This window comes from Lichenostomus cassidix, chromosome 4 (assembly GCF_008360975.1).
Source record: "Lichenostomus cassidix isolate B80296 chromosome 4, HeHo_3.0, whole genome shotgun sequence".
Classification (NCBI taxonomy): domain Eukaryota; kingdom Metazoa; phylum Chordata; class Aves; order Passeriformes; family Meliphagidae; genus Lichenostomus; species Lichenostomus cassidix.
The window spans coordinates 59,264,707-59,276,010 of record NC_139484.1 but is presented as its reverse complement, the minus strand read 5'-3'; the positions used below and the strand labels follow the sequence as shown (position 1 = coordinate 59,276,010).

The following is an 11,304-nucleotide window of genomic DNA, read 5'->3' as shown; positions in this document are numbered from 1 at the left end:
CATAGAGATTTTAGAAATAGAGCCTTTAAAGATCATGCCAAGCCACCCTGCCACGGGCAGAGACAACCACCACTAGACCAAGTTGCTCAAGGCCTTATCCAGCCTGGCTTTGCAAACTACCAGGGCAGTGGAAACATCCACAACCTTCCTGGGCGACCTGTTCCAGTGTCTCACCCTCCCAGTAAAAACTTCCCTCCTAATATCCTAATAAAAATTCCCCCTCTTTTCACTTGGCCATGTTACTCCTTGTAGTGTCACTACATCTCCTCACCAAGACTCCCTCTCCGGCTTTCCTGCAGCATCCCACCAGGGATAAATAAATTATAATTATTTATGATTAATTTCCGACTCCGGGATTTTGGGCAGCGGGATTTTGGGGAGCGGCAGCGTCGCCTCCGCGCCACCAGGGGGCAGCACCGCCCCGCGCCGGGACACAGGGTAGCCACGCCCATAGCCACGCCCCGGCCACGCCCCCGGCCCGGAGCCGCACGATGGCGGCGGCAGCGGGCGGGCGGCGGCGGCGGCGCCGCTGAGCGCCGGGAGAGCCCCGAGGGGCGGCGGGGGCTTCCCGCACCCCTTCCCCTTCCCTCATATCCCCCTCCCCTTTCCCCCCGACCCCCCCGCGCCCTCCCCCGCTGCGCCGTCCATGGTTAGGGGCGGCCGCCGCGGCCTCGCAGCGGAGTCGTTTGGGCGGGAGCCGGTGAGGGAGCCGCGGCCGCAGGTGAGCGGGAAGGGGCCGCAGGTGAGCCCGGGGAGGGGGTGGTGTGGTGGCGGGGGGGTGATGGAAGGGGTAGGGAGCGAGACCCACGCGTGTCCGCGGAGTTGGGTAACCCACGCCCTGTCCGCAGTCAGCGTGGGGTTTGGTGTTTGCGTATTTCTGGGTGTATTTGTTAATGGTAGTGATGATTTCTAAAAGTGAGCACGGGCCGGGGCTTGTGGATTTGCTCCATTGGAGCGAGTCCAGAGGAGGCCACCAAGTTGATGGGAGGGATGGAGCAGCTCTGCTGTGAGGAAAGGCTGCGAGAATTGGGATTGTTCAGCCTGGAGAAGGGTAGAGAAGGATCCGGGGTGAGTTCACTGGGGCCTTGCAGTACTTGAAGGGAGGTACAAGAAAAATGGAGAAAGACTTTTCACGAGGGCCTGGAGTGACAGGACGAGGGGGAATGGCCTCAAACTGAAAGAGGGTAGGGTTAGATTAGATATTTGGGAGAAATTTTTTCCCTGTGAGGGTGGTGAGGTCTGGCACAGGTTGCTAAGAGAAGCTGTGGCTGCCCCTGGATCCCTGGAAGTGTTTGAGGCTAGGTGGGATGGGGCTTGGAGCAACCTGGGACAGTGGAAGGTGTCCCTGCCATGGCAGGGGGTTGGAACAGGATGGGCTTTAAGGTCCATTCCAGCCCAAACCATTCTGTGACTCTATGAACCTCCAACTGGGGGTCTGCAGCAGCCCACAGCCTCCTTCCTCCCCCCTTGCACCCACGGGTTGGACACAGGGCTCCGAGCTGGGGACACCCCTGTGCCACCCAGAAAACCCCTGCAGGGCAGGGCCACCATGGCCACGATCTCCTGCCACCACCCACCACCTCCCTGCTGCAGGATCGCCGGGATCCCCGGACACCCCCACTCAGGACACTGGGGCATCTGGTCAGTGAGGAGCCCTCCTGACCCATGGGGTGACCACACCCCCCTTGGCAGGTCCGGGCCTTGCCGGTGACCAAAGGCTTCTTTTGGGAGGGATATTACAGCCTGGGGCTCCCTGTGCCATCCTGCCAGGAGAAGCTCCAGGCTGGAGCATTGGAGGGGTCATGCTCCTTGCTGTGGGTTCTGAAGGCTCTGTCCCTCCCTTGAGGGCTCTGTCCCCTTCTCTTTCCCCTCCTCGCAGGGTGTGTCCCCTCCTCGCCACTGCCTCCACGGGAATCCCAAATGGGAACGTCCGTGCTGCCCCTCTCCAGGCTCTCCCACGCTCGGGTAGCTGCATCCTCCCTCCTCGGCCAGCGCTTGCTTATTTCTGATCTTGGATGTCATCGAGGGTGGAAAATGTGACAGGAAGGAAGGGAGGCTTTTTTTCCCTCCTGCTAAATATGGACTGACATTAAAAATCCAAATACTGTCGTGAAAGGAATCCCAACCTTTGTTTGTCGAGGGAGAGAAAAACGATGTTTTCTGGCTTTTCGGCTGTGAGGTTCCAGCTGGGAAGTTTCGCAAGGAGTGGTGGAGTCCTTGCCGGGAGCCTCAGGAATTTACTGAGCTTGTTCACAGGACTCTCTCCGCAGCGTCTTACACTAAAAAAAATTAGTCATCCCTTCTCTGCCCGTGGCTGGTGGGAGCTTGCTGCGAGCATGCAGGATGCTTGGAAATATTTAAGGATTTTTCCTCCTGTACAAGGAGTTCTAGAAATGACAGGAAATAAAACTGCGGCCCCAACAGGAGTTTTTCATCTTTATTTTAATTCCTGTTGCTGCAGCAGCCAGTGGCAGGGAAGGGAAGGATGTGCACGGGGGGGCTGCAGCTGGGTTTGCCGGGAGGATTTGTCTCTCTGTCAAGCATCAGATGCAAACTCATGCTGTCATTACCAGAGAGTTTGGGAAACAGGCTCTGTGTGGGATTCTGCCACCTTCCCATTCCAGGTGTTTCTTTCCATCTCTGTTGGAGAGCTTTCTGGGGGAGTGCCTGTGAGAGGCTCCAGGGGTTTTGCCTGTTCTTTATAAAAACAGTTTGTTAAAGCAACTGGTTGGTTACAGTTGGTTGAAGGTGGTGGAGTCACCATCACTGAGGTGTCCAAGGAACGACTGGATGTGGCACTCAGTGCTCTGCTCTGGTGACAAGGTGGGGATTGGTCACAGGTTGGACTTGTAAGGTGATGAGCTTGGAGGTCTTTTCCAACCTAATTGATTCTGTGGTTCTAGAAAAGCGGCGTGGGGGATCCTGGGAGGTGCTGGAATAGATATTTCCCATTCCCAGGGCACTGCTGTCCTGGTGCTGCTGTGTTGTTCCCAGAGCAAGGAGACACAGCCTTCCTGAAACATCCCTCACAGATAACTGAATCCCTGTGCTGCTCCATAATACTGATCCATGTCCAACATCAACATCCTCATGGAAGAGCAGTTGCAATTCCCCCTCTCCCTCTCTCTTCCTGCTGCCAACCTACATCTGTTCTGCTCCAACCCTCTGTGTTTCCAGCAGGGTGGTGAATCCCAATCCAGCGGGGAGGGTGCAGGTTGTGTGACCTCTGCTGTGCCACTGTCGTGGTCTGTGTGATGCCTTAAAACACTGGGGAGTGTGGGGTGGGATATTTTGCATGGATCAGAGTGCCTGTAATGCTTCCATAGGGTCAAGAGTGGCACCAGCTGCTGCCTGGTCCTCCCCTCCTGGTGTGACATGGGCAGGAGGTTGGTCATCCCTGGTGGCCTCTCTCTGGTCTCATTCACAAATCGCATTTTCCTCTGGAAATAAAACAAATCTCCAGGCTTTCCTCTCACGGTGGAAGTAATTTGAACATGACCAGGTCCACAAGCATCCCAAAAGCCTGCAGACAGGAAGAGATACTTGAGCAGAGAGGTAGGAAATGTCCACATTTAGAGTCGTGGCTGATTCATCTCCTGCTCTTAACTCTTTCCCCCCGGATTTTAGTGGGATCCAGCTGGTTTGCTTCAAGGCTTGGAGCCCAAGGAGGCTCTGGCTGGATCACAGAATATTGCTGGGTTTGGTACATCGTGTTTATGTGGTTTGGGGTGGAAAAGGAATGAGGTGTGCGGTTATCTGAATCGGATAACCGGAACGTTGGCAGTCCCATTAAGGAGGATTAATATTTAATATATAGGGTATGAACCATTGTGCTTAATCATTATCTGAAGGGCTTAGCAAGAGATTTAGCGATAAGCAAGTGATTCCTGAGCTGTCCAGAATGATTTCTTGCATCTTCCTCTGGAGCAGCTGGTCCTGGATATCGCTAGAGGCTGGTGTGATCCTGTTCTTCCTGATGTCTCCAGTCTTTCTAAGTGGGTAGAGTGGCTTTCATCACGAGTGTTTGCTTCTCATTAAACTCACAAATCCTCTGGAAACCCTTTTTCTCTGATGCAGCTCACGTGGCTGGACTGTCAGCCGTGGTACCTGTCAGCACTTGAAACTTCTGTGTATGACCAGAGCTCGTGGGAAACATGCCATGGGATCCATGGGCATTGTCACTGTCACAGACATCTGCCCAGCCACTAGTCCAGAGGCAGTTCATTCATTCTTTTGCCTGCCTAACCTCTTTAGGAGGCCTTTCATGTCATCTCTAGGCTCCCAAATAGTGCTGGAACTCCCCATGAGAGTGATGCTGCTTTCCATGTTGCTCTATGTGGGTTTTTTCTGCAGCATGAGGTGTTTTGTAGTACAGCAAGGTGAGGGCTGCCCCTCTGGGAAGGGGATTGCTGTGTTTGTGCAGGGAGGAGGTGATGGTGGGGAGTGCTATGTCCAAAGCTGGAGTCCTCAGCAAACAAGGACTTAGAGCAACTCCAGAAGAAGCCATAAAGATGCTCCGAGGGCTGGAGCCCCTCTGCTCTGGAGACACACTGGGAGAGCTGGGGGGGTTCAACCTGAAGAAGAAAAGGCTCCAGGCTGGCCTTAGAGCCTCTTTCAGTGCCTGAGGAGATTCCAAGAGAGCTGGAAAGGGACTTTGGACAAGGGCTTGGAGTGACAGGACAAGGGGAATGGCTTCAAACTGCCAAAGGCTGGGTTTAGATTGAGTATTAGAGAGAAATTCTTCCCTGTGAGGGTGAGGGGGCCCTGGCACAGCTTGCCCAGAGAAGCTGTGGCTGCTCCTGGAAGTGTCCAAGGCCAGGCTGGACAGGGCTTGAAGCAACCTGGTCTAGTGGAAGGTACCCCTTACCATGGCTGGGGGTTGGAGCTGGATGCTCTTTCAGGTGCCTTTCCACCCCAACCATGCTGTGATTCCAGGATTCTATGCCAGGGCACACAAATAATTCATCTCCAGAGCCACATGTCCTGCAAGTTTGAGGGCTGTGTCTCCATGGAGGGAAACCCTCCTTTAGGCTGCAGGAGGGTGTGTGCCAACACCTCCCTCCCCTCCCTGCCCCAAATCAAAACTCTCCTGGCTGAAAGCATCAGCTGTAGGCAGCAAAGCATCAACAAGGCTGCTGTGCTGTGGTTATTTGTGTGGTACCTCCGTGTTTATGGCAACTGCAGTTTTGATGCTGGAAGTCAAAACACCTGAGTGTGGGTTGGGTTTTGACATATTGGTCATGTAGAAAATCCTGGTGTCTGCTGTAACAGGCATGGAAATTGGAAATCCTTTTAAAAATGGGATTGTTTTTCTCCCAAAACGCCTGTGGAAGAATTACAGGCTCAGAGAATGGTTTGGGTTGGAGGGAACCTTAAAGGTCGTCTCCTTCCATCCCCTGCCATGGGTAAGGACACCTTCCACTAGCCCAGGTTGCTCCAAGCCCCAAACAACCTGGCCTTGAGAACTCTCCTGTTATTTTCTGTGCAAACAGATCACTTGCTTAGGCAGCAGCGACTCTTTATTCCAGAATAATTTGTTGTCCTAATTCCTTCCTGTTGAAGCAACTCCATTTTGCATGGAATAATTAGTACTAATTTGGACCTGGGATGGAAAACAAGAGTTCTCTGACTTCAGAGGAGCAGACAAGAGCATAACCTCTGCCTTTCCCGCCTGAGTCAGGTCATGCTGTGCCATCCCTCCTGTAAAGCAAAATTAAAACCTGTCTGTGAGACCAAACATTCCAGGTTGGTAGGAGAGAGCAGGAGGTGGAGGTGTCACTGATTTTAAGCCTTCTGCTGTTGCAGGGAGCTGAGGACAAGTGTGCTGAGGGGGAATGGAGCAGCACCTCCTTCCTTCTTGGCTGACACTGAGGAACAAATAAACAAAAATGTTCTCACTGTGCTGATGTGAAAAGCTGCTTCTGAGCCAGCCTGGCCTGTTGGTGGATTCCTGGCGCCCCAGCCAAGTACTTGAGACTTTTTATTGCTATAACGAGGACTTCCTCATCCTGCCCCCCAGTCTGACTTGATCCGTGGCTATTTTCTGGTCCTTCCAGGAAGACATCCCTGCTCTGCCTTCCTTTGTGTAGTGAAGGGAAACCAGCCAAACCCCTTCCCTCCCCCAAATCCCTGCATGTTTGAAGAAGTGGAAGTGCAGGGCATCCTTCCTGGTTTCCCCAGCATTTACCTGGGAAGCATGAGATGGATTCCAGTGTGAATTCCTACAGGCAGGATCTCCTCCCCTGCCTGTCTCACCTTCCTTGGTGCTGGTAGGTTCAGTGTTTGCTGATGGGGTTGTGAGCACTGAGGCCATGAACATCTCTTCAGGATGAGTCCTGGAGGCAGTGGAAATGCCAGGGTGATGTCTAGCCTGGAAATCCCAGCTGGCAGAAAATGAGCTTCCATTGTCCTGACCGCCAGACACCTTAGCTGATGGATGCTACTTTAGAGGGTTTTAAGACCTGGATTCATAACTTGGGGGTCCAAAATGTTCCTTGGCACTCCAAACTCCATCAATAAAGATGTGTTAGAGGCTCATTGTAGAGGTGCTGGAGCAGCATACCTGTGTGATAAACAGGGTTTGGCCTGTTGGAGCTTGTAGGTTTTGTGTATCCAAGTTAAGTAATGGTGACAGGAAGGCTGGATGCAGGTATGAGCAGTGAATCAATCAGCACTGCATTGCTCTGGGGTTGAATTAACCCCCCCTGGGATGAGTGTCCTCCCATATCACACCTGATGTTTCGAAATAAGCTCTGATTGTTCTGATGAATGAAACCCCAGGGGTTTAGCTGGCTTTGGGCTCCACCCCATCGGTGGTGACCTTGCTCTGGGGCTGGGGTGAGCAGCAATTCCTGGTGTGACTGCTGAAGGTAGGATGTCTCCCTGCGTCTGTGCTCAGATGCTCCCAGGGAGTTGGGGATCTTCTACCCAGAAGAGAACTTGCAGAGAGTCTCCCCAAAACTGACACTCAGCCATCTTCACTTGTCGTCTGTGCACCCAGTGTGTCATCTGGGGACACTGATAATGGAATTACAGAATCACAGAATGGTTTGGTTGGAGGGGATCTTGAAGATCATCTTGTTCCAACCTCCTGCCATGGGCAGGGACATCTTCCACTATCCCAGGTTGTTCCAAACCCCATCCAGCCTAGCCTTGGACACTTCCAGGGATCCAGGGGCAGCCACAGCTTCTCTGGGCAGCCTGTGTCAAGGCCTCCCCATCCTCACAGGGAACAGTATTCCCAGTATCCAATGAAAAACTACTCTCTTTTCAGTGTGAAGCTGTTCCCCCTTCTCCTGTCACTCCAGGCCCTTATAAAGTCTTTCTCCATCTTTCTTGTGGGTTCCTTTCAGGTACTGGAAGGCCAAATTATGTCACCCTGCAGCCTCCTCCAGGCTGAACAGTCCCAGTTGTCTCAGCCTTTCCTCACAGCAGAGCTGCTCCATCCCTCTGATCACCTTGGTGGCCTCCTCTGGATTCATTCCAACAGGTCATAGTGGTGAACTTGCAATCTAAGCAGCAGATCCTCCTGGAATCCCTGGCATTGTGTGGGCTCCATCCCTTGCTTTCAACCCTGTATTTTAGGAGTGACATCTCAATTCCTCCTCTGGGGATTTCAGACACTTCATTCACAACCCCAGGGCTGATAGTACTAATTTGTTAGTAAATGACATCGTGTTCCATGTCAGAGAGGGTTCTGCAGCCAGGAAATCTGTTCCTGGCCCCAGTGTGATTGCAACCAGCTCAAAATCCTGCTTGCTCCCACTCAGGCATCTCTTACTCCATCCCCAAAAAACTCTGCTACACCCAGTGCAGACCCAGCCCTGGACCAGGGACAGGAGCAACAGGGCTGGAGGAAAAGTGACCTGCTGAGGCAGGGAATAGGTGGAAGAAAAGCCAGGAAGGAGCTTGGGTCTGGCTGCTGGTGGCACGGTGACACTCAGACACTCAGCCAAACCTGGAGCAAAAAAGGGACAGATCTCCCAGTCCCGATGCTGTCAGAGGTTTCTGGAAGGCCGAAACCCTCAAATAAGTAAATCTCACTGAGTAAGAGGAGAAATATGAAGAACAGGATTTGCTTTTTTGTGTGTGTGTGGTTTTTTTCTTTTCAAAAAAAGCATTTTAGTGGTTTATAAAGATTCCAGCGGTGCTCTGGGAAAGCGCAGCCTCCCGTTCCAGGCACCGTGCACAGCACAGGAATATCCTGCCTCTCGACCTGCAGGTCTGGAGGTACCATAAATTTTTCTGGTGATAGTGCATGGCAGGCCAGCATGCAAAACTTTTCCTGCTGCTTTACAATTTGAATCATGTTTTTATCACGCCAGCAGATAATAATCTCACTCGTTTTCCAGAAGCAAAGCTCTTGAGGATGTGTTTGAGAAGCCTGGAAATAAATATATTCACATGTGTTTGCCAGTGTTGCTGAACACATGGTGTGTCTCAGAGCCTCTGGATTTCACTCTCTTGCAAACTGGCCACTCTTGAAGGCTCAGAAGTGCAGCTTCAGTCCAAATGCTGCAGTTTCATACCTCTTCCATAGCAGACACCAATGCCATCCCCTAAATGATGAATTAGAGATGAACGGAGATGAGTTAGAAATGAATAATAAATTGGAAAGCATGGATAATCCTCAAGATTTTCTCTTGAGGAGACTTTAAACCTATTTGGCTACAGGCAAATAGATGTTTTTAATCCCAGTCGCCGTGTAGAATTTGCATCCTCATCCCAAAGACAGGGTGGGAATGCCAAGTGGGATCTCTAGGTGACTTGGTGGCAGCAGCTTGTCTTTAGATACTGAGACTGGGATTAGAGAGGCTCAATTATTTTCTAATCTTATCTAGGACTGTGCTTGACAACCCTTCCCATGAAGAAATTTTCCCTTATATCCAATCTAAACCTCCCCTGGTGCAACTTAAGGCCATTTCCTTTTGTCTTGTTCCCTAGGAGAAGAGCCTGACCCCCACCTGGCTCCAGCCTTCTGTCAGGGAATTATATTCAGCCAATTAATTTATCATCTTTCTATACCTGGCTTGGTCTTCAGTGGTTGTGTGTGAGTTGTTTTCTTTGCTCCAGCAGGTACCTGGAGGTGAAATCTGTGGCCCAACCATTTGTGTGTGTTGCAGCAGTGCTTGTGCTGAGCAGGCAGGTCTGGCCTCCCAGAATGCAACATCCAAATGAATAAAATAAAAAAAAAGAAAATAAATTTAAAATAATAATAAAAAAGAAGAAAAACCAAAAAATAAAATAGGAAAAGGCTGGCTGAGAGAGAAAAGCAGCTTTAGAAGGGTTAAGGTGAATCTCAGCTCTCTTGTGAAGTAAATAAAAGGCACAATCAACTTTTCTCATCTCTGTCATCTCTTCCTCAGCCAAGGCTCTGGAAAGGATGACAAACCTGGTGGCTGCTTGAGCATTTTCCACCTAAGGTCCATCAGCGTTTAGGATGGTTTGAAGGGTCCCCAAGTGTCTCCATCCCTCTTGGTTGCTGTTGTGAGGGTCCTTGTGGGGGTTTGTGTCCCTCAGCCAGGGCTGCAGGGGAGCTCTTGGTGATACAGGTGCAAAACCAGTGCTGCAGGTGCATGTTCACAGAGATGACAGATCTCTTGATCCATCCAGGAGAGGCTCTGGGGCCACCTGAGTATCTGATACTGCTTCTTGTGTCCAGGTTTTACCCATGGCACAGTGAAGGATTTACTCTTCACGTTCCTTAAAATGTTTTAGAGCAACTTCCATGCCTGTGCAGAGGTATTTGCCTTTTTTTGTTCCCAGGATATTCCGTGGGGGTGGCTCGAGTTTATGTAACTTCCCATATGTTGCCCTCTTCCTGTAGAAACTTGAAGATAAATTGTGAAATGCAAGTAGCTGCTTTAAAAGGATATACCCTGAGCTGGAGCTTGGCCTGTTTGTGGCCAGAAAAGAGGAACCTGGGAGCACTCTGTCCCTGTTTTTCTCTGGCACAGCTGAGTGAGCAGTGTGGGATGGAGCATCTGGTGCTGCCCCATTGCCCAATGCTGGGATGGTGCTCCAGGAGGAGGCCATGGTGAGATGGCAGCAGGCACATGCTCTGAGGGTGGTGGTTTCTCCATTCCCTGCAAGCTCTTTCCTCCTTTTCATGGCTGCTGCATTCCCTGCAGTGCCCCTCTGCCCAGCAGAGGTGGTGTTTTAGGTGGAGCTTTAAGTCAGTGTTTATTGAACCACTTTGCTGGAATTGATCTTGCCAGGTGCTGCTGCTTGGTCTGCATTTCCATGTATATCATGGAGTCATGGAATTAATTGGGTTGGAAAAGCCCTCTGAGATCCTCCAGTCCCAACCATTCCCACCACTACCCCATGTCCCCAGGTGCCACATCCATGTGGCTTTTATATCCCTCCAGGGATGGGGACTCTACCACTGCCCTGGGCAGCTGTGCTAGGGCTGGACAACTCTTTCAGAGAGAAAGTTTCCCCCAATATCCAATCTAAACCTCCCCTGGGACAACTTGAAGCCATTTTCTCTCATCCTGTTTCTCCAATCCTGACCCCCACCTGGCTGCTCCCTCCTCAGGGGTCAGGGAGTTGTGCAGAACCACGAAGTCCCCCTGATCCTCCTTTTCTCCAGGCTGAACCCCTTTTCCAGCTCCCTCAGCTGCTCCTGGTGCTCCAGACCCTTCCCAGCTCCATTGGCCGTATAATGGGGGTTTGAGGGTGCCCAGTGTCCTGCAGATCCATATTTTTTGGCTTCTGTGGGGCACAAGCCCAGCAGCTGGTAAGAAGTTCATGGCTCTTGTCCACTGCAAACTTGAACAAAGCCCTTCACCCATCACCTAGTGCATTTCTGCTTCCCATTTTTGAAAATGGGTCAGTCCCAAGTGCAAGGGGAATTGTAGGCAGGATGCTGGCAGAGCTTAGAGCCTTCCTCCACTGGGGAATTACACAGCATGTAATTAGGGCCCCCAAAACATCCCTTTCCATTCCCTCTCCAACCTCTCTGGAGCAAAGCCAGGGAGCCCAACCACTGACCAAACCTCTTTTGAACTTCAAGGCTGGGAAACTGAGTTTTTCCTCTGACAATTGCACTTGTTTGACTGGTGGACAGAGAACGAGGAAGTCTGTGCACAAGTGGATGGGAGAGGTGGAAAGTCCTGAGGGGAAAAAGTGCTTCAGGGATGAGCCATGCAGGTCTGATGATAACTGGCTGGAAATTTCAGCCAGGGCTCCTGGACAGCCAGGCAGCCTCAGCAGTGCCGGGAAAGCTGAGCTCCTCCACATCCAAACCCAGGAATTGACCTATTCAGTGGGGTTTTTTGAAGTTACTGCAAGATCATGAGT

At 51.5% G+C, this 11,304-nt stretch overlaps 1 protein-coding gene across 2 annotated transcripts in view; it reads left to right on the top strand.

Moving 5' to 3' along the window:
• Positions 1–470: 470 nt before the first annotated feature.
• The window catches only part of PTPRA (protein tyrosine phosphatase receptor type A), a 112,487-nt gene continuing 101,653 nt past the window's right edge, over positions 471–11,304 (top strand). For both annotated transcript variants that reach the window (XM_085059485.1, XM_085059487.1), the window contains exon 1: positions 471–721. The gene's annotated coding sequence lies outside the window, so the exon portion shown is untranslated. The remainder of the gene's footprint in view (positions 722–11,304) is intronic.